The 27429-nt window shown below is 37.2% G+C and overlaps 1 protein-coding gene across 13 annotated transcripts in view; it reads left to right on the top strand.

The window, feature by feature from the left end:
- The window catches only part of GTDC1 (glycosyltransferase like domain containing 1), a 387156-nt gene that overhangs the window by 193145 nt on the left and 166582 nt on the right, over positions 1-27429 (top strand). The window lies entirely within an intron of this gene.

The following is a 27429-nucleotide window of genomic DNA, read 5'->3' as shown; positions in this document are numbered from 1 at the left end:
CTTTCATTTCCCATGCTATTTTCTTCTATTTTTTTCCCTTCTTCCATTTCTTTTATTCATATTATCTTAATTAAGAGTAGGTCTTCCACATTAGGTTGCAAATACATTTAATTGCCATTTCTCTTCCTCTGTTACTAAGGACATTTTTTATTACCCTTGTTGCTGGGCCCACCCTGAATTAGCAGTGGATGATGTGGCTCAAAGGGAACATTCTCAAATTCCTTTTCACTTCTGATTAAACCTAGCAAAACGGTTTTTATCACCAGTAGGAATATTTCCCCCATGTGAACAGAAAGTTTACTTCAGTGGGACTCATACTAGCTGGGGATGCTGCTGTTTGTAACTCATGATGCCCTTAAAAGAAGTTCAGGGACAGCTGTTTCTTCCCCATCCCTGAAATGAAGGCAGGAAACAATTTAATGTCTATGCATGTTATGCAGGAGGTCTGAATTACTCTCTGTGTTCTAGATTTACTGAGTTCACCCAGATTTTGCTGTGGGATCAGTAGTCCTCATCAGCACTCTTAATGCTGATTTATTTGAGTGTTTTACTAGTTAATATTTCATTGAAGAAAATCTGCCTAATACCAAATCAAGTTAGTGAGTCATAAAATTTAAGTCAGACAACCTTGCCCAATTCTTACTTTATGGAGTTCAGAACGCAGAGGCCCAGAGAAGCAAAGACTGGCTTGTACTCACACTGCTGACTATGGTCACAGACTAAATTAAAGTTTAAACTCTATGATTTTTTATTCAGTTTTCTGTTTAACTCTTCAAGCTTCCTATCACTATAGGTTATTTGTCAAAAACATTTAATAGTTTATTTGCAGTTTTGACAACTCTCAGGCCAAATGAAGCTAAGATCAAGATTGATTTCCAGTTATATATTTGTATATGTATAAATATGTATATGCATAAATAATGTGTATTTGTGCATATATATATGTGGGATGAGACAATTTCAACTTTTGGAAAATATAATTGTTATCCTTCAGATCTATGATTAGTTAAAACACAGTTTATATTTTAGGTCATACTTTAAGATATGAACTTTATTTTGTGACATGTTTTCAAGGTTTTCATATAATATATACTCAAAATGTACATCTTTGAGTAGGTGATTATACTACATCTTAATTATTACCACTATAGAATTCCAGATAAATACTATGTTTTAAAATTCATTTGCATCTGATATATCCTTACAACATCATATGTTTAATACACCTGTGGCAATTGAATAGTTTATTAATTTGGACTATATTACCATAAATAAATCTAGCTAAATGGAAAAAGGTTAAGAAATATTGTGGCCAAGATAACATTCATAAGCAAGGTCTTAGCCCAGAGTGTTATTTGAATTATTTTCAAATGGTAATTTGCTTTATCCAACCCAAACTCATATAGTGTAAGTAAGTGATTATTTGCATGAATGACAATCATTCTAATGCCTGCAGTCTTAAAAGAGTATTATTTTGTTGAGATGTTGAAAAATATTTAGTAATTCCAAAGGCAACATAACCAAGATGATTAAAAAAAAAAACTTTCAAATGCTTCTATCTTTCTCCCTATATAAATATTATTTGGTCATGGCAAAAATAAATTTAAGTAAAAACAAAGTAGAAGATGTAATTAAATTATTAATACAATATGCTATAATACAACGTATATACTATAATGGGTATTAGTCAGAGAAGGGGAAAAGCTGTATTTCAGCAAAAAATATGAGGATTTCTAAAGCTTATAACAGTTAAAATTCAGAGCATGTCGGTCACATAGGATGTCAGTAATATTGGGCTTCCTGGCAACTGCTGTTACCTATTGCCCTCCTCACTGCCTTGTCTTTCTCATGGACCAGAAAAATAATAGCAAGAAAGAATATCACTTTAAACTATCATTATATGTATTTGGGGTGCCAGGGTGGCTCAGTCAGTTAACTCTTGGTTTTGGCTTAAGTCATGATCTCAGAGTTATGAGATCAAGCCCTCCATCAGGCTCTGTACTCAGCAGGGAGTTGGCTTGAGATTCCCTCTTCAGTCCCTCTGCCCCTCCCCCTGTTTATGCTCTAAATAAATTAATAAATATCTTTTTTTTAAACAAACTGTCATGTGTATTAAACATTTGGAGATAGGAAAGCTCTTAAACACTGGAGGTGTACTTACATGCATTTGAGTCTTAACTACCACTTACTAGCTCTATGACCTATGTCAGTGTAATGACCCTGAACTTAGGTTCTTTAATATTATGATTATATTTACCTTATCACCTCATAGGCATTGCATAGTGACTAAATGAAATAATGCATATGTGAAATGCCTGGTATATAATAGTCCCCGTAGTAAAGACAACTTCATCTTATTAATTTCCCCACTCCCACTGTTATATAACCTAGCACATTTACTGCCAGCTGAATATAAAGCACCCTCTTCCTCTCTACCCTGTCTTAATCAGCACATGAAAATGGAGAACCCTGCCAAAGGAGCAGCCTAATCTAAAGAGGTTCATTTATTATCCTGTTTCTTATCCTGACTCAGTCTTTGGGCCTCACAGGAACCTACCATCCATTGATGCAGCCAACTCCTTATTTTGATTCTTTTCTTGTCCCAAGTTTGCTCCTTCCTCCTTGAGCTCAACCAACATATTTGATCATGTTACTTGCTGTCTTGCATATACTCTCTTTTTTTTCTTTGGCACTTTTCCTTTAATCTAATTAGGAGGGAAACATCCAGCTATACTTATTAGTCTACTCTGAATTCATCTGGTCCCTCTGAGCTGCCTGGCAAGCAGACCACATTTCCCATCTTCTAGATAACTAATCATGCATTTTTCTTGCTTTGTAAACTTCTGATAACAAATATTATATCTTCATTCTCAGATCATGACTGAGAAAACAGAAGCAGTCAGCAGAGAATTTCTATATGCTGCCACCGCCACATCTGCCCATCCATGTGCTTCTAGGTGCATCTTCTTTATCTTCACACCTATTAATATGGATGAACTGACTTTGCTTCCACCAGAGTCCCTCCTTCGTGCATACCTAAGGACCACTGTCCTAGCAATCTGTCCTTCTCTGTTCTGCATCATCAGTTTTCCTGTCTTTTGGATCATTACTGTCAGCATAAGAAAAATGCCATTTGTTTTACATCTTTAAAAATAAAAAATTCTTTCTTGATTCCACTTCACCCTTCTGGTATTGCCTGTTCCTTTTCTCTCTGTTAGTAGCAAAAGCTCCTGAAAGAGTTGTTTATACTTGCTTCCATTTTTATTCCTATTGTTCCCTCTTATAGCTACTTCACTGAAACTGTTTTTGTCAAGGTTACCAATGACTTCCATGCCTCTCTAAATCCTGGAATCAATTCTCAGTGCTCATCTTCTTTAACATTTCAGCAGCATTGACACACCGTGACACATTCTTCGGTTGATTCCTAGAACGCTCAGGTTGCTACTTCTCGGGCTTGTTGCTGGTTTCTCATCATTACCCTGGCTTTGAACTTCAGACTGGCCTTTGGCACTCTTAACACTTAAAGGGTTGTTGGAGGAAGAGCCCAGGATTGAAAGGAGAAGAAAAGAGTCAGGAGGCCAAAACTGAGAGAATTACCCTCTGGAGCAAAGGGAAGAGGGTTTTAAGAAGATGAGGTCAGTAGTGAATTCAGAGGACCAAGGTTAAATAAAGTGATGACTAAAACATATCCTTGAAATTTGACAAAGAGTCAGTGGTACCCCATTCTGCATTCTGTTAACTCACAGCAAAGTTTCATATGTTCTTTCTAGTAGACAGAGAAAGTTAGAATCCCAAGTTTGGATGAGATCTCTTTCCTTTCCTCTTTGTCTCTCTTTGTCTCTGTCTCTGACACACACACACACACACACACACACACACACAGATTCTGCTCCTCATTTTGTGGGTGGAAGCACTAAGGTTCAGAGAAGTTAAGTGTCTCCTGGTAACCACACAGCTAGATACAGACAGAGCAAGAACTGGAACTCATATCTCAAAATCTCCATCCTGTGCTCAGCCCACCACTTATTGTGAATGCAATTTCAGAGGTCTTGATTATCTGATTTCTCAGCTGACAGCAGATTAGCAGCATCACATTGGGGGTGCGATAAAGGCAGGCTCACTGACAGCAGTAAGAAGTGACAGCTGACTGACAGCTTGACAACAAGGGAGGAGAGAGATAAACTATTAAAAAAAAAAATATATGAGAAGTGAAAAAGCCTAGCAGCCCGGAGCCATTCTATGGCAGGGCAGGCAACTGTGCACGTTGAAGAACCCCTGCAGACATTTCTCCATGATTGTACAGCTTGTACATCACATGGATGGCTGTTATGTATTACAAAAGATAAAATGATAGCCAGTAAATCCTGTGTAAGAATGGAGGGAAGTGCATAACCCATTGTTGGCAGAAATTATAAATAATAGCAAATGCAGGTAGACATCATGCCTCACTCTAGAATGTACACGAGCCATATTCACCTAAAGGAAGACAGTGAACTTCTAAACCCTTCCCATACAGTTGTAATATCTGTAAGCTTAGGTGACCAGGGAATATTTCAGTAGGCTCTCTTTTTTAGATCTTCCTGATTGGAGCCATTTTATGGACTAGATCTCCCCTTGCTGCTGGCGTATACATTAGCTCCTCTGGTACTGAAGGCATCCAGGCCTGCCAGATGATCAGTGGTCAACAAGACCTAATTTTCAATATTAATACCATGCTTTAGCCTGTTTTGACTGCTGTAACAGAATACCGTAGACTGGGTGGCTAATCAACAACAGGAGTTTATTTCTCATAGTTCTGGAGCCCGGCAAGTCCAAGATTAAGCCTCTGGCAGATTTGGTGTCTGGTGAAGTTCTGTTTTCTGTGTTTGTGCTGTGTTTTTATATGATGAAGGGAGTGAGGGAGCTCTCTGGAGTCTCTTTTATAAAGACACTAATCCCATCGATGAGGGATCCACCTTCATGATGAGATTATCTCCCAAAGGACTCACCTCCTGTTACCATCACATATGGGGGCAGGGTAGGATTTTAACATGAATTCTGAAGGACTACAAACATTCATCTTGTGGCATGCTAGAAGATAAGTATGATCTCAAGACTTGTTGAGATGAGGCTCATGACTAGGAAGTCTATGCTGTGTTAGAGGGTAGAGATTAGATTGAAAATGAAGGAAATTTCACTGTATATTTATCAAGAAGGCAGATTTCACGTGGAACTCCATGGTGCTGATGGCTATGTGATATAAAGAATAAAGGAAGCAGTCCTGCAGCCAACAGAGTTAGACATTGGCTAGAGAAAGCCGGTATTTTCCTACTCTAGATCACGTAACTGCCAAACAGGCAAGGCCGAGTACAACTAGGGGATTTTAGTTGCACCAGGCCTTGGTGCAACTCTCAGTCTAATGAAATCAGAACATCAGAGGAATTTGCAACTTGCTTTCTGACAGAGTCATCTTTAGAAGGTAGAGTTAACCATAACAGCTAACCTTACTGGTTCTTATTTTAGCCCTACATTGTGCTAAGCTTGTTCTGTGTATTTTAGCATTTTATTCTTCCAACAATCCTGAAAGCTATTTTCCATTTATAGTTGAAGAAACTCAGCCATAGAGAATAGAAACAACTTTTTGCCTACGGTCATACAGATAGTAAAGGTAAAACAAGAGATCAAACATTTTTTTTATCCGATTTTAGAACCTAAATTCTTAACGTTTTTTTCTATATTGGCTGTGCCCCCCAAAGAGGTTCTGTTCCCTGGCATTTGACTCTGACCAGTGAAGAACAAATGATTTATAAAAGAGAATCAACAGAAATATTGAGTAAAGGGAGCATGTCATGGTAACGTTATGAAAGAAAGGACACAAGGCTTTAGAAAGCAGACTTTTGGGCAGCCGGGGTGGCTCAGCAGTTTAGTGCTGCCTTCAGCGCAGGGTGTGATCCTGGAGACCCGGGATCAAGTCCCACATCGGGCTCCCTGCGTGGTGCCTGCTCCTCCCTCTGCCTGTGTCTCTGCCTCTCTCTCTCTCTCTCTCTCTCTCTCTCTGTCTCTCATGAATAAATAAATTAAAAATCTTAAAAAAAAGAAAAAGAAAGAAATCAGACTTTTAAAAGGTTGAAGTATTTAAAAAGAGGATACCTGAAGAGGAATGAGAAATTAAAAAAAAAAAAATCTGATAGTAAATTGAAGATAGCCCCAAAGAAGCAGAATAGAAAAAAGAATACATTAAGAAAACAGTAATAGGCTCAGACCATTATTTTGTGTATCAGAAAAACCATTTTTTTTCTACTTGTAAATATCTCTAATTTTTCCAAACTCTCTTCCCTTACAACTTAGCTTATAGCATGGCACCTGTCTTATTGGGCTGTGCCTAATCCATCACATTAGATGTTTAGGATGGAGTTGACTGTGTCAGCCTATCATCACACTTCTTCCATCTGTCTCCCCTACAGGATTTGGTGCTGAGGGACCATTCATGATTTTCATAGAGTGAGATTATCCCCACTCCCAACAAATTGGATCACATAAGAATGTATTATACAAATATAGTGGATTACAAAGTGATATTTTTATCCTTGAAAAAGATCAGTTTTCCCAAGGAATTCCATCAGGGAGCCATGAGTGGGAATGTCAAAGTAGATATCCTCTGCTTCAAGTAACATTCAGTTGGATTAAAGGTGAAGAGATAAAGGCTCAAGACTGTCAAGTCCTGATACTTGTATATATTTATCACGTTTGCGTTCTCAGTGCCATTATATTGCAAAAGAAGCTTAAATTTCTTTATTATAGTTACACATAATTGATCAAATGTGTGTGTTTCCAGGGGAGACCATAAAAAAATCATTTATTTTTTAATGAAGGGATGAGTGGATGGTATTTCCTTAGGAGTTGAAGTTTGGACTTGGAACAAATTGAAGAATGTATACTTTAGATGGAAAAAGAGGAGCTCTTTCCTAGGGTTCAGATTCCATTTAGTCATCACAGAGAATATCAAGTATCAATCTTGTGATCAATAGAGAACAATTTCATATGCTTCTGTAATCATTTCGTTATGTATTCCTATTTCCCACAATATTGGTTTGTCAGAGTTGCCTGAATGAACAGTAGTAGGTTTTACCTGTGAGTTTCCTCATTTCAGAATAGATTTTGCATCCTGGGAATCGGAATTATATAAAAAGCATCTCTGCTTTCCTCCTCTGTATTGCGTTTTTGACAGCAAAGGAGAGAGGAAAACAATGTTGGTCATTTGGAGTAATCTCAGTTATGGAAACCATAAGAATTTCTCTGCGTGTACCTCTCCACCTATGTTGCTAAAATGTGATGCTAGAACAGAGGTCTATGGACTTCACGTAACTATTTTAGAAACAAAAACGGAGAATTTTAAAAACAGTGTGAAAACTTTAAATGAAAACTCTCAGGCTGTGCAAACAAAGGCGAGGAGCCTAAGGGCTTTTTGAAGAATTCTTATTAAAAAAAAAACACTATTTTACATTGCAAAACAGATGTGTCAGAAAACAACAGCAGATCTGTAATTTGAGAATTCGGGGATTGATAGGACAGAAGGCAGCCCCCATGGCTCCCCACAGAAAACTTTGTTTTCTGCAGTCAAGAGTTCTGCTTTTGGCGGGGTTGCCAGAAAACACCTTAATCTTCTTACCACATGTGGTCATATTTCTCAGATATTTTGAGAAAGCACTAGTTAGACATATTAATAAAATACTGCCTTTGCTGTGTGAAATAATGAAGTGGGTACTGTCTTCTTGAATATTAATCTAGGTTTGAAGTAGAAGAAGAAAAGTTTTGCTTTTACAAATTTAAACATATCCATATTTGCTAACAATTATTTTGGCTCTTCAAAATGAATGCAAAAATGTGTTTCGTTTGAATGTCATTTAAAAAAATTTTTATAGAATCACTGTACTAAAAAAAAACTTTTGATAAATCATTCCAATGTTTAACACCACTCACTTTCACGAAATCTCCTTTATATCTAATGCAAATCTTTCATGCTGTGTTATATTCTAACCATCTTCCTCTTACTATTCTTGTTAAGAAAAGAGTTTGGTTTCAGCATATATACAATTCCTTTGTTGGCCTGAAGTTACAAAGAACAAACTCTTGCTTACTCAAACTCGTATTTTTAGTGAAATTATCATTCATGTTAATGCCTAATTACTGCAATTAGATTTCTGCTCTCTTCAATTTATACAATAACAATAACCCTACCCAAAAGAAGTGCTCTAAATTCAGCAGCAGCAGCAACAAAAATTATCCTTTTATAAGATGATTTACCCCTGTTTTCAAGTATAGAGAATGTTTGGCATCATTGTACATCAGAGACTTGATGTACATTTTTTTTTTAAAGTTCCTCATTGTCCCGTCCAAAGTAATCTGGGAGGCAAGAAGCAAAGGCCACAGATCACAGGGCGGAGGAATAACTAAAAATTAGAGAACATGCTTAGCTAGGGACTACATCATCCATCCAAAAGGAATCATGGAGCAGGGCTGCTACAAAATGAGAATGAATATCATTCAACAAATTTAAACCATAGTTGGGGGGAATTCAGCAAAAGGCCACTTAGGATCTCTTCCCTTCGTGGGCATAGAGGCCATTACTAAGCTTCCTATAGTGTAAGGAATGATCATCAATGTAGATCCATCCAGGCAAGAACAATTTATGTTACATACTCTGTTCATTACATGAGGGCTATGTAAATGCACGTTAGAAAGATTTCAAATAAATTACTTTGATGTTTAAAAGACCAAGCTTTGGTTATCTTCCTAAAAAGCACTCAATTCAAATCATTCCATTTGGGGTAATGCTGCATAAAAAGTGGGAGTCAGCAGGATGGTGCGCAGCAATCTAGTTTGTCTTATACCACTTACTACTACTGCTCAGCGTAGAGCAAATCACTTAACCTCCTAGAACTTCTGTGTTCCCATCTGTAAAATGGGAATCGAAATAGTTCCCACCTCTTGGATTTATTGCACCAATTCAGATAATTATTACAGTGTGCTGACTGAGCTCTGTGCCTGCAACCTAGTAATGTTTAGTAAATGGTAGTGATTTTATTTATACTCCCATCATCACCATTTTGGTTATGTTTGACAGGCTTTTTGGTTATGTTTGACACCCATTCAGCATGATTCCAACCTCAAAAGTGAGGGGGGACAAAATTTTGAAAACCCTAATAATTTTGTAAAACATCCGAGGCTCTGAAGATTGCCAATAATTCAGACAAGGGGTAAGGACTGTATTATATCCTATCAATCCACATAACCGCAGCACATGAGAGGGCATAATTCAGCAATGCCTTGGCCAGTTACACGGGCTGTTTCCACATCTGCCTGGCACCTGTGATATGTATGCATTCCTTGTGGCGCTACAGTGTGGAATGGTGTGTGGGGTGATCGGTGCAGAAGTCATTGTAGTTGTTCAGTGTTCTTGTGAAGAGTGCTGGAGAGTGTTTTAGATAGTTTTCCACTAAAACAATAAATTATTTGGAATGTACCATTCAGCAGTAAACTCCCAGAATAATCTCTTAACACAGAATGGCTCATTCCACAGAAATTCCAGATAAAACACTTTATAGGAAATTCTTTAAAAATATGTTTCAGAGGGGATCCCTGGGTGATGCAGCGGTTTGGCGCCTGCCTTTGGCCCAGGGCGCGATCCTGGAGACCCGGGATCGAATCCCACGTCAGGCTCCCGGCGCATGGAGCCTGCTTCTCCCTCCGCCTGTGTCTCTGCCTCTCTCTTTCTCTCTGTATGACTATCATAAATAAATAAAATTAAAAAAATATATATATGTTTCAGAGTAATCAGATACAATAAAATATGCTTAACAGTAGTTTAATCCTTTGAGATTTATTCATGCCTTGTTCACCCAACATTTATTAAAAGCTTGCTATTTGTATGGTAAATAGAAGGTATTCCAGGATATAAGGATATAGCAGACAGGGTCCTTAATCATAAGAGCTTTGTAGAAATGATAGGCATAATCAGGTGTCTTTAAGTTTAAGATAGAAAAAAGAACACAAGTGCTTTTTATGGCATTTAATCTGGGCATTAAAGACTGACTCAGCTTTGGGCATAATAATACTGGCTATCATTTATCAACTGCCTTTTCTGGGCATGCACTTTATGTATATGACTTCTAATCTTTACCAAACCCCTGCAAGCTAGGTACTATTATCCTCATTTTACAAGTGGGAAAAGTGAGGTTCAGAAGGTTAAGCTTGCCTGAAATTGTACAGCTACCAAAACTGTCTGGCTTCAATATGCTGCTTTCATTAATGCCATGTTATTTCTTACTCTGAGGAAAAGGAGATTGGGTTAGAGGATGTGCAAGCACACATTATGGAGAGAGAATAGTTACAACCAGATTTATGGCAATGAATGATCTCTGGGCCTAGAAGAGATTAATTACCTTTGACTCAAGTGGGTGAAGAGGTAGCAAGATTAGAGATGGGAATTAAGGCTGAAGAATTTGGACTTTAGCTGATGGTCATTTGGGAGCCACTGTTAGATCACAAAATGGGGAATTTGTTAATTGTTAGAGTATTGATGGGAAAGAAAACAGGATGCAGAGAAACAGGTTTTAAAAAATACCAGAGTACGTTATTGAAGACTTGAGCTAAGGAAGAGGACATACACATAAATATGCTGGTTGTAGACTTGGCAAGTTGATAGTGGCAACTTAATGGATGGAGAAATGATCTTGGATAATCTCAAAATGTTAAATGATTGACTAGGAGTGACTAGGAGAATATCTGTTAAGTGGTTGACTAGTAGTGACTAGGAGAACACCGTTCTGTTGGAATTGAGAATAGATTTGCTTGTGTAAAGGTGGGGAATTCAGAGTTTTATATGTTGAACCTGAGATATTGGCAGGTCATTTAAATGGAACTGACCAGCAGGAAGTGTCCACTCTTACCCCAGTGTCATTATTTAGAACTGTGTGTGATTTGTTATATTGACCTGCAATATTGACCTGTACCTTAGACATTTTGGTTGGATTTGCTCTTTCTTTTTTTTTTTTTTTAAGTTAATTTATTTATTCATGAGAGGCACACAGAAAGAGAGAGAGAGAGAGAGAGAGAGAGGCAGAGACACAGGCAGAGGGAGAAGCAGGCTCCATGCAGGGAGCCCGATGTGGGACTTGATCCCCAGACTCCAGGATCACGCCCTGGGCCAAAGGTGGTGCTAAACTGCTGAGCCACCCAGGGATCCCCTGCTCTTTCTTTTGATGTGCTTGACAAAGCTCAAATTTATTTTTGCCAAGTAAATACAAAGTTTCTGTTTCTTGTCATTTCTTCACTTGTCTTCACTTGTCTTCTCCTAGTGTAGAATTTGTGAAAATATCAGATCTTTTGAACTCTTTATTTCTGGATAAGCAGGAATTTATTAAATTACTCCTTCCTTTGTCTTGTCAGAGTTCAATAACTGAATCACTTCTGTCCCTTTGGACAGGGACTCCTGAGATCAGTAGTTTATAATGAAAGGGCAACATGGTATAGTGCCTAGGAAGAGTGACTTGATATCAGGCACAGCTGTGTTTCACATCTCTTCTGCTAACCACTTGGTTGATATCCAGAAAGTTGTTTGACCTTTCACACCTCATTTTCACCCTTCATCTGTAAAGAAGGGGGAATAATAGCAGTCTCATTGGCCTATTGTGAAAATTAAATGAGATATGTATGTAAAGTACTTGTTAAAATGCTTAAAACATACTGGGAATTAAATAAATGGCATTTGTTATTATTGTCTTTAATTTGTATATTAATTTTCAAAATACCTTTAGTGCTTTCATTAACCTCTATGTAATTTATTTAATTTTCTATAGAGTAAGAATTTTGCCCCAAATTGTGGTCCTGTATGACTTCAGTAATTTTAGAAGCAACAGGTGTTTGCTATATGTCAATTTATAATTAAAAAAAAAATTTAAGTCTTGCTTGTGGGCAGCCTGGGTTGCTCAGCGGTTTAGCACCGCCTTCGGCCCGGGGTGTGATCCTGGAGACCCGGGATCGAGTCCCATGTCAGGCTCCCTGCATGGAGCCTGCTTCTCCCTCTGCCTGTGTCTCTGCCTCTCTCTCTCTCTCCCTGTGTCTCTCATGAATAAATAAATAAAATATATATATTTTAAAAAGTGTTGCTTGCTTTAGTATTGACTTATCTTTACTATATTGGACTATGTACCAAAATTCTACTTAGAAATATTGCTAAGAATATTAAAAGCAAGTACTATTCTATGTGTGTACTTTTGTCGTGTATGCTGTGGGGGTTCTGTACTTTGGGCTTAACATACGGTGAATTGTAGACCTTTCTGACATCTAACAAGGTTTGTATTAAAAGGCAGCTATCTGCAGAGGTGCTTCTGGGAATGATTAGAAATCATAAGCTTTCCTTAAGTTTGGTTGTTTTTGTTCTTACTATATTTGACTCAGGGTTACCTACAAATTTATTTTTATCAATAAATATTCCTATGAAACTAGTTCTTAATTAAATGATTGTCACTTTTTGTCTTGGAAGATTCTAATTTTGTGTATCAGCACAATTAAATATGGAACTTATAAAAATTAGCAAACATAATAGTGAGAATTCAATTTAGGAAACCTAGTTACAATTCTCTTTAATTAAAGGTAAGCTCATTAGTTGCAGAAACACTTGTCCCTTCGTTCAGTCTTGCCTATTGTTCTAAGCTGAAACCTTGGTCCTTTTCTTTAGACAGACACAAAATGAGAATGGTAGAATTTCTTCTCTTATTTTCCCCTTGGCCACACACTAAGATTTATATATAATTAGTCAGCGACAAGAGAAGAAAGAGCAATTTAACACCTCTTCTCTCCTGTACGTTGTATTTTTGTATATCCATGGAACTATCTCTATCATTTGAAATTCAATGTCCAGTCCATTGCTTCCTGTTCCTATTCAGCTCTTAAGTTCATGAGTATTGACTGCTGCTCTTAATTCATTTGCATGTAGAGAACTGATTTATCTGTTTGGGATATCCATCCCACTCAAACCCAGTGCACATCTGCTTTGTAACATATCAGCTGATAGCCTGAACAGACCCCGTGATTCTATGGAGAGAAGTAGGGTCTGTTCAAAACCACCACGTTTCATTTTTATAATACCAAAACTCATTTTATAATACCAAATCCTAAAGTGTATGTTATAATTATTTTCTGCTAATTGAAGAGGGAGCTTCTGTCTCAGCTGATGAGAATGGATTTGAAAAGACATAAGCAAGAGACAATGTGGTAGTGGAATGTTCAGGATTAGGTGATGAATTCTGTTGGAAATAGCAGACAAGGGGGGAGAATGAACTCAAAGAAATGCCAAAGTTTTAAAATTGTACTGTTAGCTGAAATACGGAAATCTGAGAAAAATATCACCCACATTCAAATGCAGACAAAATTGTTTTGTTTTGTTTTGTTTTAGGCAGTTGACTTTTTCTTATAAAAGAACAGACTCAGTCCTTAGAGAGTACAGAAGAAATTAAAACAACAACAACAACAACAACAACAACAACAACAACAAACTCTTAGTGATCTTCAGTCTAATTTCTTCATTTTGCAGCTGGAGAAACTAGAGCAGAGGATTTTACTTGAGGTTATAGTTCACCATCACAGCAGAGTCGCAAATTAGAAGCCAGTTCAAAAACTTCATGAGATTATTAGAAATGTGCAGCCAGGGTTGTTGGTTGTATTCGTAATTAGAAGGATAGGACTAGCTGAGCATTGATAAAACAGACCAATTTCACCAGGAATATGTGGCATTCAGAAATTTCTTAGAAGAGTCTCAGAGATATCAGTGGCATTAAAACTTGTCGCTACTTTACACTGAAAATGTCCAACTCTTTGGTCTGTAACTTGTTTGGAGATTAAAATGCTCATTGGCCAACTCTCTTTGCTTATAACACTTTTTGCTCTTCCAGTAAATACTATAAGGAAGAGGAATTTCCAGCATTTGTAACTCAAAACCTGAAAATCGTTTTCGATTATCTCCTTTCTCTGGGACTTGGTATCACAATTTCTGAGTGAACCACCATTAAATACAACTATCAATTTTTTAAGGCTTCTTCTTTGCAAGTTTTGTATAAATTATCAAAAGATATTTAATATTTCCATTGCATGATGGCTTTGGGCATATGCCTGTCCTGCTTCTTCTTAGTATCAAGTGAATCCCTCTTTTTATCTGGAGTCTTGTTTGTATGGCTGGCTGATGTCCCTGGGAGCTAGCTGAAGTTCTGGGTAGGTAGGTGGACACCCAGTTGTGAAGGAAGGAGGGGGCAGCAGGATGACAAGATGGGCAAAAGTCACGTGTATTATAAAGGGAAGTGTGGTGCAGAGGAAAGAATAAAAACTTTCCATTCACACCTGGCCTTCAGTCTTGGTTCAGGCATTTTCTAGATGTGCAGCTTGGTCAAATTATGTCACGTTCTCTGACCCTTGATTTGCCTCACATGGTATCATAGAGTTGCTGTGAGGACAAAGTGAGAGAGAACATAGATAAATTGTTTTGCATAGCTCATGGTATGTTTTCTATGCATATTTCCCTGGCCTTTCCCCTCTATAAGATCATACCTACTACTCTGTTTTATTTTACTGATTTTAATTGCTACTCTCAGGTATTGGAACTGACCGCTAGGTGTTGCTACCTTAATTTCGGAATCTTATGGTGACTATTAAAAAATATAAGGCTTAATTTACTCTGATGTGTAATGCGCACGCCACTATAATGGTTAATTGGGTTTTTTTCCCCATCCCTTCTCCCATGACTAATTTGATTCATGAAAATAACTTTTTATAATCTAAGTCCTTAGTTACCACGTTTCAAGTACTTGGATATCCAATATGCTTTCCTGCTGTTTATGGTTATTTTTTACCTGCTCTGTTTTGTTGACTTTTTATTCTTCTTTTGTCTGTCTTTGTTGTATTTTAGTTTATGGATGTTTTTCAGGGTTAGCACTTGTGGATCAGGGCTATTTTAAAAAAGTCAGTGTAATGACATCTCACTTTCTAGACAGAGAGTCAACTATTCACATAATTATGTGCAATTGTTGAGTGCTTGACTGATTGAAAATCTGTTTCTGCTCATGCTTGCAGGTATTTAATATCTCATGGATGTACAGGTTGGTTGGGGGTGCAGTGCTTCTACTTAAGTAGATCAGTAAGCATTGATATGGTAACTTATTATTTGTTTTCTGAACAGAGAAGGTATGGCTCAGATGTATGTGGCAGGAAAATGCTGGTATGAGATTGTATAGCTTGCTGCAGACAAATCTGTAGCACAGGTAATATACCCAGAGCTAACTGTAAATTCAAAAACCTCCTAGATTCAGAATTATTGTTTCTTTTAGAAAGTCTTCCTGTTACTACAAAAACAGATTGCATTAGAATTATGATCTTTCAGAAATACAACCCTTGTGTGATAAAGCCTTTCCCCCTCCTGGTTGATAAAGCATCATACCATGAAACATGTCTGTGGTATATAATTGTGTGGCCTGTATTAATAATGTATGATGATACACATGGCCTCAAATAATGTGATTTATTTCTCCTTAAAAAAAGAAGCCAAACAACAATTATAACCAGGTTGGTACAACATAGCCTCAAGCAGTGGTTTTCAACATTGGCTGCACATTATAATCACCTGGGGAACAGTAAAAAAAAAAAAAAAAAATGATGTCCAGGTCAATTAAATCAGAATCTCCGAGCCTGGGACCCATGTACTGGCTTTTTTTTTTTTTTTTTTTTTTAAGTTCTCCAGATTTACCACTGTTCAGCCAAGAACTACTGACCTTAAAAGCATGTCCATTGAATAACAGTCTGTGGAAAGTCCATGTACCTAAAGTAGCCTCTCCTGGTTGTACCATGACACTCTTTTTCAGTACTGCCAAAATGTACGTTTCTGTCTGCAAGTGTCCCCAGGCAATCTATAGTAAAAATTCAATGTCTTCATGATAATGAATTTGTATAATTCTCTGGCTGTCCTGATGAGAAATAAGAAAATGTCAAAAACTGTATTTTATCCTTGATCTCTTTCTCCATAAGTGTTGGCATTCCTCCATTTCCCATTGACTTAACGTTCAATTTTTCTCTTCACTGTTTTTCTTGGGTGACATTGGGAATTTTTACCATCTGATGAAGGCAGATGTATTTTCAAATAAAAATGTCTTAAGCATTTGTTCTTCCTACTACTCCATTCTTTGGCAGAATATTCATATAGTTGATAAATAGTTTGCTTTCTTTAAATACCTTTTCATATAATCTTTGTAACATGTTTCATGGGTATTTTAACCTAGTTTTATGGTTTTTCGTGAAATAAGGTATTTTCTAAATATGTTATGCTGAATTTAACTGAAATAAGCGGTTGTACTGTATGCCTTTAAAATGATGATGATATCTCTCATTTTAGGGTAACACTTTCATACTGAAAGATTTCAAAGCACACTGCGAATGGTTACAAATTATACAGTGAAGCACAGTCACCACTGTAGAGTGAAGCATGGCAGCTGTTTAACAGCTCACTGCAACACTACACAGCAGGTTAGGGTAGGAAGTGAAGAATAATACTGGATTCACTTGAAAAAATTGCTAGGGGCTTGAGGTAAGCGGAATGTAATTACCTAAGTTGGAATTTATCCAGGACATAAGGCTAACACCTCCAGTCTTAGAAGAGAAAGCTCTGATTAATAACCATGTACTTGCTTTCTACATATCTGAATTGTGAGGGTGCTTCTGCCCTCTTCAAACCACTAGTGTATGCTCTAGCAGTAGTCTAACTGAGACTTAAAAACAAACACAAAAAAAACAACCCCCAAACCAATAAAAACTCTTTTTCAAATCCCACATGTTCATACTAACTCAGAGATAATCGGTAAGTTTCTATTCACATGCCATCTTTGGTTCATTGTGGCTGTTTTTAGAACTTCTTTAGGACTTTTAGGCCAAATTCAGGATTAAAAAAAAGAAGACCATCATTAGTGATGTCTGCATAGTTATGAGAGAAGTAGTACGTACACTCATGCTGTATTTCTGTCAAACTAGCAAACTATGTAAACTATGCTACTTTCCTGGACTGGTTTAGTGATGCTCTTGAATGCTTTTTGAACTTCCTGATATATATTTTTTTAATCACTGCTGTAGACATAGTTAAGTTTTCCTGAGAAAATTTTAGAAGAAAGGGACAGTGACCATTTTATAATAACCATCATTAATGAGGTTAGAGATAAAAAGAACATGAGGTTAGAAATCTCAAATCAAAAAATGTCCAGTGAAGGAAGCAATTTGATATGAGGTTGGGTTTTCATTGGGAAAAGAATCCAATCGGTGTCTAGGCAAAGCAAATAGGAATTCAGGCCAGGAACACAAGAGAATAGGAACGTGTTACTAAATCAAGGTGAAAATTGGCAATCAGAATTTGGTTTGCTTGAGGAACATAGGTTAGTAGGGCCGGGCGAGCCATGGACCCCAGGTCTGAGAGCAGCACCAGGGATAGCTCCCAGTGAAGGTGGCTTCTCCTTGGCTCTTAGGTTATTTTGGATTCAGCCCTGCCCCTCTGTCTGGCATACCCAGCTCTGTGGCTTCGTAATGCCTATAAGATCAGGAGAATGGATCCTTTTATCCTGTTAATTTTAATATTAGTAATCAGTCTAAATTATGGGTGAGGTACTACATAATTCATTTCACAGATCTCAGTAAATAGACACCACCTTTTGTGTTAGATATTCAACTCACATTTATGTATGAGAATATGAAGATAAGTAATTTGCTCGTAGTCACATTTCAGATAGAGGGTGGAACTATGAGTCGAAGATTTGATGTCTGGCTCCGAAATCCGTGCTCCTAAAACTGTACCACAAAAGTTACATGAGAATAAGATCATTTGGGTGGCACTTGCTTCTGTAAAGCAGGACGACTCTATGGACATTCTGGGGTTTTAAGGAACAGTTGAGAAGGAAGTTTAAAATGCCTCTAGTAACAGGGTAGAGTATGGGTAATTTGTATGTTCTTCTGTGCTTCAAAATGATTACTGATAAGACTTGTTAGAGTTTTCTGCAGTCCTTCTTTTTGACATGCTGGAAGTATTCAAGCAGGAGAACCATGTGTCACCTTGTTTAGAGTTCCTCTATTTCTGTGAACTTGGTCAAAATGACCTGTAAGTTTCTTTAAATAAAGGTGGTGATTGTTTTGATCCTAGGTCCTTTGTCTCTGTCGTATTCCCTATTTTATTTCTCCCAACATACAGTGGTATGAATTATAAAATACCTCGTTACATTCTGATTTAGATAATATGGAAACTTAAGCTTGCTTTTTCAAATGTCCATCCATCTAATATAAAAACCAAATATTTAGAAATATAGTAGTGTGCCCTGACTCTTTTGGGCAGTTGATTTCCTGTTAATTCTTAGGAATTTCCAGGGAGAAATTCTATACTGTTACTTGGTTGTTTGTCCAATTTCATAAAACAGGCTTGGTATAAGCAATCTTTTGAAGTTTTAAATAGGATAATAAAATATCCTTTTTTATTTGATGAAATCCCACTGGGGGAAAAAAACGAAGTTTATTTACCTGTCTACATTTTAAAAGAATTTTAATATTCATATAACATGAATGAAAATTGAATTTTACATCTAGGCCTTCTAAGACCAATTATTGCTGAATCTGAATGAAAATTCAGATATTTCGGTTATAAAATTCCTAAAACTGCCTTAAAATGGGAGAACTGACAGATCTTTAACTATAATGCTATTTTTCACTTTTAAAGACTATGCAAGGTGTCTATTACCTTACTTTTATGCCAGAAAAATAATATTCCGTCCTTGTAAGAACAATATAGTAATATGATTACAAAAGTTGAGGAAAGTTATAGATAATAGCTGGATCCTGTTTTCCAGAAAACGCATCCTTTTCCATGGCTTTGTAGTTAGGCTTTAATAGTAGTATGTCCAAATCTCCATATATGGCTTTAAAATTTTTATTGGTATGTAATTTGATGATTTTAAAAAATGATTGAGATGCAGTATAATGATTTATATGGTATGCAAAAAAGAGAGATGTAAATTATTAATTTTACAGGTTATGTTTGTCTTTAGGGTTTATTAGCCCTAAGAGTTGTGCTATGTGTGCATGCGTGTGTGTGCGTGTGTGTGTGACATCATTTTGGGCATTTGGGGGTTGTCTTATTGCCTTTTGCACAGACTCTTCAAGTGTAGTGGTTTTCAACTCAGGCTGTCTATTAAAATCCTGTGGAATTCTTAAAAATCCTTATTCTCTGGCAGCACCTTACCCCAGTCTGAATTTCTGTAGACAGAACCTAGACTTTTCTACATTTTGAACTTCTCAGGATGAAAACCACTGATAAAATTCATGAATACATGGTAAAGCATTTCCATCTCTGCATGGAGGAGATGAAAGAAGATGTCCATTCTAACAATATGGAGAAGGGTGGTGGTAGGATGATTTTTGAAACTTCAGGGGTGACCACATAGATCATAATAATAGGTGAAATATAGTCTGAAATAGAATTTCATTGAGTATTCTTTTCTTTAGCAGTGACTTAAGTGAAACACCTAGAGAAAGGTATAAAATATCCACATTTCACCTGGCCATTTATGCAGGGGTTTTTTTTGACTTCAGCTACTAGCCATCTTGACCTGAATCTTGATGATTAATAGCTCTTATAATATTTTCTTAGCTAGTGTAACTTCAATTGCAATACTTTTTCTTCTAATGTCTTACCCTTATAAAATAGCATTAAACTATTTTTCTCAATAAATTCTACTGACACATGGTCCCACAGATTAATTATAAATTGCATAGAAGTACTGCCCTTTGTCAGTTTTAAATGTGTAGCTTTATCTTCTCTTTCTCCTTGTCTTTCCAAGCTAAATGGAATTAGGAGCTTAAAGAAACCTGGTTAATGTGGAATATATTCCTATTCTCTTATTTTAAACAATAGTGCCATTAATTTTCATCCTAGACTCTTTGGTTCCTCTATTATGTTCACTATTATTATAATTTAAAAAGAATCATCTCTATTTTTACAAACCCATTTATTTCATAACATTGTATAAACATCTTTTTAGGGAGTAATCTTCCTCAAATGCTGTTTTGTTTTGTTTTTTTTTTTGTTTTTTTTTGTTTTTTGTTTTTTTACCTGATGGGCTTTCTCCATGAATTTGAGAATACCGGAATAACTTTTACTTCTCTTTCTCCCTCTGTCCTCCCCACTTCTTCTCCTCTTCCCCCTCTCCCCTCCTCCTCCCTCCTCCCCCTCCCTCCTTCTTCATTTTCTCAGGAGATAATGAAAGGGGAAAGAGTATCAAAAGGGACTTAGACAACCATGGAAATAAATATTGGGCCACTTTGCCGCGGGTACTTTAAAATACCCCAAGGTAGATGAAAAGAATAACTTTAGGGCTTAGACCATTAATCATGAAATTATAATGCTGGCACACATTTCTGCAAATATTTCCTTATAGGGTTTCATAGACATTTAGCAATAAATGTCTTTTGTTAAAATGGTCTTAGGTCCTATAAAGCCAAGTGTGTATTCCAGGAGAAATTCTTTTGCAGTTATTTAATAACGTTCCTTTCACAATGCCTTCCTTCTCCATACTTCTTGTTCCCATTGCATACTGGTATCTTTGACCAGAGGGTAGGGACAGTGAACACTGAGTTTTAGCTGTTCCCTCTAAATGATTGAAAGGAAAGAAAGTATGGCCTTAGAGGCTTATATGTAAGTATGGGAACTATCATTATTACTGAGATGCTGACCCAGTTACTGACCCTTTGAAAGAGGGTGAAGTAGGATAGGAAAATGTGGAAAAAGCAAATTGATTAGACGTAACAAATACCTTGACTGTAATCCTGATGAAACAGTATAGTGATCAGTAGATGGTAGAGCCAGTTGTGTTTCTGTGGCTTAGGCAGCTCTTAAAATGGTATGATTTAGGAAGTAGCCAAGGGGATTCTAAGTTTCCTCTGAACATCTCTAATATTTCCTGAGGATGTGCCACCAACTAGAATCCCTGTTTGGAGTTGGAGCTTGCTGATACATGTAAAGTTTTGTGGGAATGTGCACATGTGCATGTTTTTTGAGAAGATCTGTGGCTTTCATCAGAGCTTTATGTATCCATAAAGATTCTACCTAAAAGCAGATGTCCATAAGTACAGTTTTTATTTATGACTTATTGTGAATTTGGCCAAAGTCATTTCCTTCTTGATATCCTTTTTTTAAAAATATATTTTATTTATTTATTAGAGACAGAGAGAGAGAGAGAGAGACAGAGACAGAGACACAGGCAGAGGGAGAAGCAGGCTCCATGCAGGGAGCCCGACATGGGACTCGATCCCAGGTCTCCAGGATCAGGCCCTGGGCCAAAGGCAGCCCTAAACCGCTGAGCCACCGGGGCTGCCCTCCTTCTTGATATCTTATTGCAATGTACTCATTGATTTTTTTTTTTTTTTAACAAGGATGGAGATTAGAGATTTCCTAAGTAAACTTCCTTCTATTTTATGGATAATTAACTCTGAGATCTAAAGCCACAACTTAAATATTCCAACTTTCAAACCTTCTGATCTTCCCTGGGAAGTCAGAAATCCCAAAGGGTGGAAGAATTCTAGGTAAGAGGTGATAACGGATACCGGGGCAGTTGGACTGGTGTGAGACACCTCAGGCTTTAAGTGTGTACCTGGGGGAAGCCTGATGGCAATAAGTATAGAAGTCTCAGTGAGGTATGCCGGAAGATTGAAAAGGTGACATGCAAAAGAAGGTGAAAAGCTAACAAAACTGAACTTTTCTTAAAATGTTTTTCACAACTTTGGTCATTATCTAGTATCTACTAGAGGGAATTGGAATTGAATTCCAACAGACCTTTATTATATGTCACGAGTATCATTTTTTTTCTTTCACATTCTTTCATAAGATTTTTGGAGATTTTTTATCACGTGACTTTCCAACCCTTAACCATCTGCTACCTAATACCTAACATCCTAATGACCTATAATAAGGATAACTTTGTCAGTTTTCATGGTGAAGCATTTAAAACCACTCGGTGCCATTTCTATTTGCGAATTGATTTTATATTTTAAATAACACTTTGTAGTCTCTAGGAAAGGCATTATTAAGTGTTTTGTTGTTGTATGAGGAAACAGATATAGAGTGCTTATATTCTGGAGGCTCAGGGTTTAGTAAAGAAGAAAAAACAGAAGAGAATCAACAACAACAGCACACATATTTAGATAGTTTTGAGGTTTTTTTTTTTTCCATGATTTCTTTTGTTCCTTAAAGCAATCCTATGAAGCAGTTACTCTTTATTATTTGACAGATAGGGAAACCAAAGCATAAAAGGCCCAGGTAACTTGTCAGGTCCATAGGCCGTCAGTGGTGAGACTGGCCCCCAGCCCAGGCCCTAGGCCTTGAAGACATTCATGTTTCCCCTTTCTGTCGTGTTGCTCCCTTGGTCACTATACCCGTGCAGTCTGTGTTGAGGCCCAGTCAGAACCAGAATTAGGGCAGGAACTGCAGGGAAGGTGATGTTGGAGCTGTGTCTTGGAGGATGGGCAAGCGTTGCTCGCCCCGTCTGATAAAGAATGAGAGGGCATTGTCATCCAAGGGAATGCTCCAAGTCACAGTGGAACTTGCCTTTTCAGAAAGGCGAGGGCACCTCACAGTCAAGGCTTAAGGTGCTACTATTTTGGGGTTTGGCGTAAAGATGAACATGCTAATTAGAATCCAGGTCACACAGTCTGAATTGCTTGCTGCCTTTTTGATACCCCTTCCTCAAAATTTCTTGTCCAATTATGTAAATAATTAATTCTGCCAACAAATCCTGCAAATGCCACTTCCTGGAGACCTAGTTATTGCTATTCATCTACATCTTTTGCCCAGACTTTAGCAAGTCTATATTTGAACACTCAGATGCTTGTCTAGTGCATAATTTCAAGAATTAATGTATGAAATGTTTACTTAAGCCTACTGTGTGCCTGGTTCTTATAGGTTCTGTGGATCCAGAATTAAGTCTTTGCTCTCCAGGAGTTTTCATGATTCACATTTTTATGGCTAATGCAGATGTGACATCATCCAGCACTGTTTGCCAAACTCAAAAATTGATGTTCGTATTTTTATGAATGTTTGTATGTAGCCAGAAAGGCTGTAAGACATATCCTGTGTTTTAAAAATATTTCCAGTTCTTTATCTTGGTAATAACCAGAGAGATACTTAGTTTCCTTGAACACAGATAAATCTTTGCATTCAACAGTTTGTAGTTGAATTGTAAAATGAAACTCATAAGAGAACTGATTGATATAGTGGCTGCTTACTGTAACAGTTTTCAGATGTCATGGCATTTTTGCAGCACGCTACAGAGTTGAAGACAAATGAGAAAATAAAATAATAGTTGAAAACACTTGCAGCTGATATGAATGTTGAAGGACAGTAACACATTTCAAGCCATATAACATACCAGATTGTTAGGAGAAAAATGTTGTTTTTAAAATATTAGTACGCCATAGGTCTTAGATCAATCTTGAGCACTTTAAAATACTTTAAATTATGTGTGTACTAGCATTTGAAGTATATGTATAGAAAACTGACATTTCAAAACTTGCAAACTTTTTACACAGCAAACATACCCATATCAGCCTGTCGAATAGAAACTAACTTCACACTGACCTATTTAAAAACCCAAGTCAGTTATTTATCAGAATGGGAGCAAAGCACTAGCAGAGTAGAATTAGGATATATTTCACTCAGACATTAAGAAGTTGGTGCTCTCTGATAGTTTACTTGATTATTTCTTTATAATTTGTAGAAGTCCCATGTGCTTAAACATTATGTATCACTGTGTTAATTTCAGAGACCGAAAGTTTTCGTATCTCATATATTTCTTTTTCAGAATAGATGCATGGACCGAATGATGGAAATTAAGGCATAAGAAAATGGGGTCCAGTTGAAGAGAGGTGGAATGACTAGAGTTGGAAGATTCAGGAAGTAGAAGAGGGAAAAGAGAGCACTGAGGATTTCACTTGGTGCTTCTGTGAGGTTGCATTTGAAAGGAGAGGGTACGAACTGTGCAGATGAGGGGCCGGCCCGTGAAGTGGGAGACAAAAATGTATCAATGTGGACGCAATGCAGATGGAGTGAGAACTTATGGTGGGAGCCAGGATAGGTGAACACTGCTGACTGAAGGTATAGAGGGAAGGATCGGCCTTTCTGAATGAGTGTCAGGTTGTAGGGAAGACGCTGTCAGCGTGAGAAGTCGTTGAAAACAGAGAGGGGCCAATGTTCACCAGGCTGTGGCCACTTTTTGTTATCCACTTACTGCTTCACAGGAGAGACTGAAAATTATTCTCAGGTGTGCTGATAGTTTCTAGATGGATACACACACACACACACACACACACACCACCAACAACAACAAACAAGACCCTCAAGAGCATAGTCCATTTGGGAATGGATTTTGAAAGTAGCACTTGGATTTCTTGTGAGATCTCGTCTCTTGTTCTGACTCTCTGATCTCAGCTACAGAGCTTTGAGTTTCATTTTCTTACCTGCAAAATGGAAACAATAATGTTTCCCCTACTAGGTTTATGGGATTGTAATTTATCTGAAAGGAATCTGTAAATCCTGAAGCAGTGTACAATGGAGAACAGTATAATGGTGATACCAAAATATCAAAGCCAGATTACCTGGGGTATTATCCACATGTTTATATTCCTCTGTAACCACCACTACCTCCCTCCCTGGCCGTTTTTTGGGTAGAATGACTGGAGAAATAGACACAGTTCAATTTTAGCTCAGTTAAGCCTATTTCTTAGAGACAGAACATGAAAATCCACTGGTCTTTGAAGGCATTCTGTATAGAAGTCCTGTGTTTGTAGTCTGTTGCCCCCTGTATATACCACATGTTTTAACAAATGTACTGAGTACATATCCATATACAAACAGAGAGACGTTTTTAGAAGGATACACACCAGAATGTTACCTGTGGTTACATCTGAATGATGGTATTGGGGTGATTAAAAATTTGTTTGTAACCACAGGGATGGACCTTGAGGCCATTATGCTAAGTGAGTTAAGTCAGAAGGAGAAAGATAAATTCCATATGATTTCACTCATATGTGGAATCTAAAACAAACAAAACAAAACAAATGGACAAACAAAACAAAACAAAAACAAGAGAACAGCTTAATGGTTACCAGACGGAAAGGAGGTTGGGGTGTGGGAGAAAGGGTGAAGGGGGTCACTTGTAGGATGATGGATGGGAATTAGATTTTGGGGGTGATCACTTAATAAGGTATTCAGATCAAACTGTAACACTGTACACCTGAAACTTATATAATAATTTAACAAATCTGAAGGACAGTTATGTTTCATGATACCACTTCTCTAAATAAAAGGACATGGTATCAAAAAATTTTTGTTCCCTCCCTGGTTCATGTTTTGTAAATTGTCACTAATTAGCACATGCATATATACATCCCCTCCTGCCCTCCCCCCCCCCCCCCCGGTCACATTTACAGATGTAAGTATTTCATACGGAAACTTTACTTTGGCAACTCAAAGTTTGCTTCACTGGCTAGGTTAAGTTTGACTAGTACATACATATATAAATATGGAATTTACTCTTTTTTGAAAAGACATTTACTGGAAGACAAAACACCTGGCAGAAATTGCTGACCCCATGGAACATTATGGTATGTACATTTATGTAAAGGAGAGCTGTATTTTGCATGGATATGTTTTACTCTTTCAGTGTGCTGCCCATACACCTTATTACACGGAGTCCTTGGTAGATTTCTGTTCTCTCTGCTCGGTGGTAGTGCCTATAAGGAACAGATTTGCAGAGTAACACTTTCTTTATATTTTCCTGCTCATGAGTCTCTGCAGTTCCTGGTTAATGGTTGTTGGTTTTTTGTTTTTTGTTTTTTGTTTTTTGTTTTTTTTTTAGTCCTACTCTAAGCAGTTTGCCCTGCTATCTCCAGTGAAAGGCCGCTCTGAGCACCATTTGCTTGTATTTATTATTAAACTTCTGCTTCATTTTGACCATTCAGCCTAGCAGCACACAAATCCCAGAAAAAGATGTAATGGTCTCTCGGTTATCACCAGTACATGATAGAGAGGACAAACACGACATAAAAGTGCCACAAAAAGAAATGGCACAGGCAAGAGCTGTTGGTGCTGTGCTTCTGTTGTTTTCCTCATTCTTTGTGGGACGTTGCTGCTGGGCATTTTGAATGGAAAGGACCCAAAAAAATGATAAGGGGAACAGTGGTAGGTGACCAAGTTAGGGGTGTGAAACCACAGAATGCCTCAGAAAGAGATGACCTGGTAGGTCATCACTCACTTCCAGTAGACAGCGTGGCCTTTGACTGTACTTATTAGGAAGAATTAAAAAGGAGAAACAAAGTCGTGCCAGAGTTAACTTTTGGGGAAGCAACCTTGGTGGGAAAAGGGTCCTGAACAGTTTAATAGACAGTTAAAATTGGCCAACTGCCAAACTCATGTGCAATTTTGACTGTACAGAGTCTTGCTTAAATTTCGCCAAAGCATTTTCACTTTGAATCACTAAGAAGGAAGCAAGTGTGATAGAATTTTCAGATTGTTAAAAGTGCTTTGAGTTCTAGTGATTGGTTCTCCCTTAACACATGTCTGCACTATGTTTTGATGTATTTTGCATTTAGAGACCTCAGGGATATGAATCCTATTTTATTCATCCATCACCTAGTTGCTCAACTAAGCTTTGTTCTAGTAATAAGTTAGTTACTCAGTATCTCGGAAGGATATTTAAGCTGAAACCTAAGTACAACCTGTTTTTTTTTTTTTCTTTTTTGTAGTGTTGGGCACTACTCATGTGAATACAACACATTCCCATAAAACTAGCATTTTGTATTTACAGAGAATTTCTCCTGAGAGTTAAGGTCTTGTAAAACATTCTTGTTCTACAGCATGAACGAATTATTATACTCAAGGGCATTGAAAGTGAAGTATACTGAAGAAAAGAATTTTTTCATTAAAATGCAGTTTATATTGATAAAACAGATTACTAGCATTTGATGAAATGTGAAACTTGGAGCTCCTCATATCAGTAAATCGCCAGTAGGTTTATTTTGGCAAGTGGAACGAGTATGTAACATATAAAGGGCCAGCATTATACCTGTTAGCATTGTATTAAATTGTCTTTTGGTAAAGTACTTACATTTTAAAAAAATTAAAAAAATAAAGCTATCTGTGCCTTGACAAGCAGGCTGTGGTAACTAGGATTATTAGAAAATAAAAGCTGTTGTGTTATCAGTTTTGGCACAGTCATTTATCAATCAGTATTTTAAACATTGACAAGTGGTAATTTAATAGGGAATGACCCAGTTGGCAGGAAGTTCTAATGACAGATGATGCAAACTCATTTATCACTAAGGGGCTCTGCT

Source organism: Vulpes lagopus, chromosome 24 (assembly GCF_018345385.1).
Source record: "Vulpes lagopus strain Blue_001 chromosome 24, ASM1834538v1, whole genome shotgun sequence".
NCBI lineage: Eukaryota > Metazoa > Chordata > Mammalia > Carnivora > Canidae > Vulpes > Vulpes lagopus.
The sequence above is the reverse complement of the archived record's forward strand: the minus strand, read 5'-3'. Positions and strand labels throughout refer to the sequence as shown.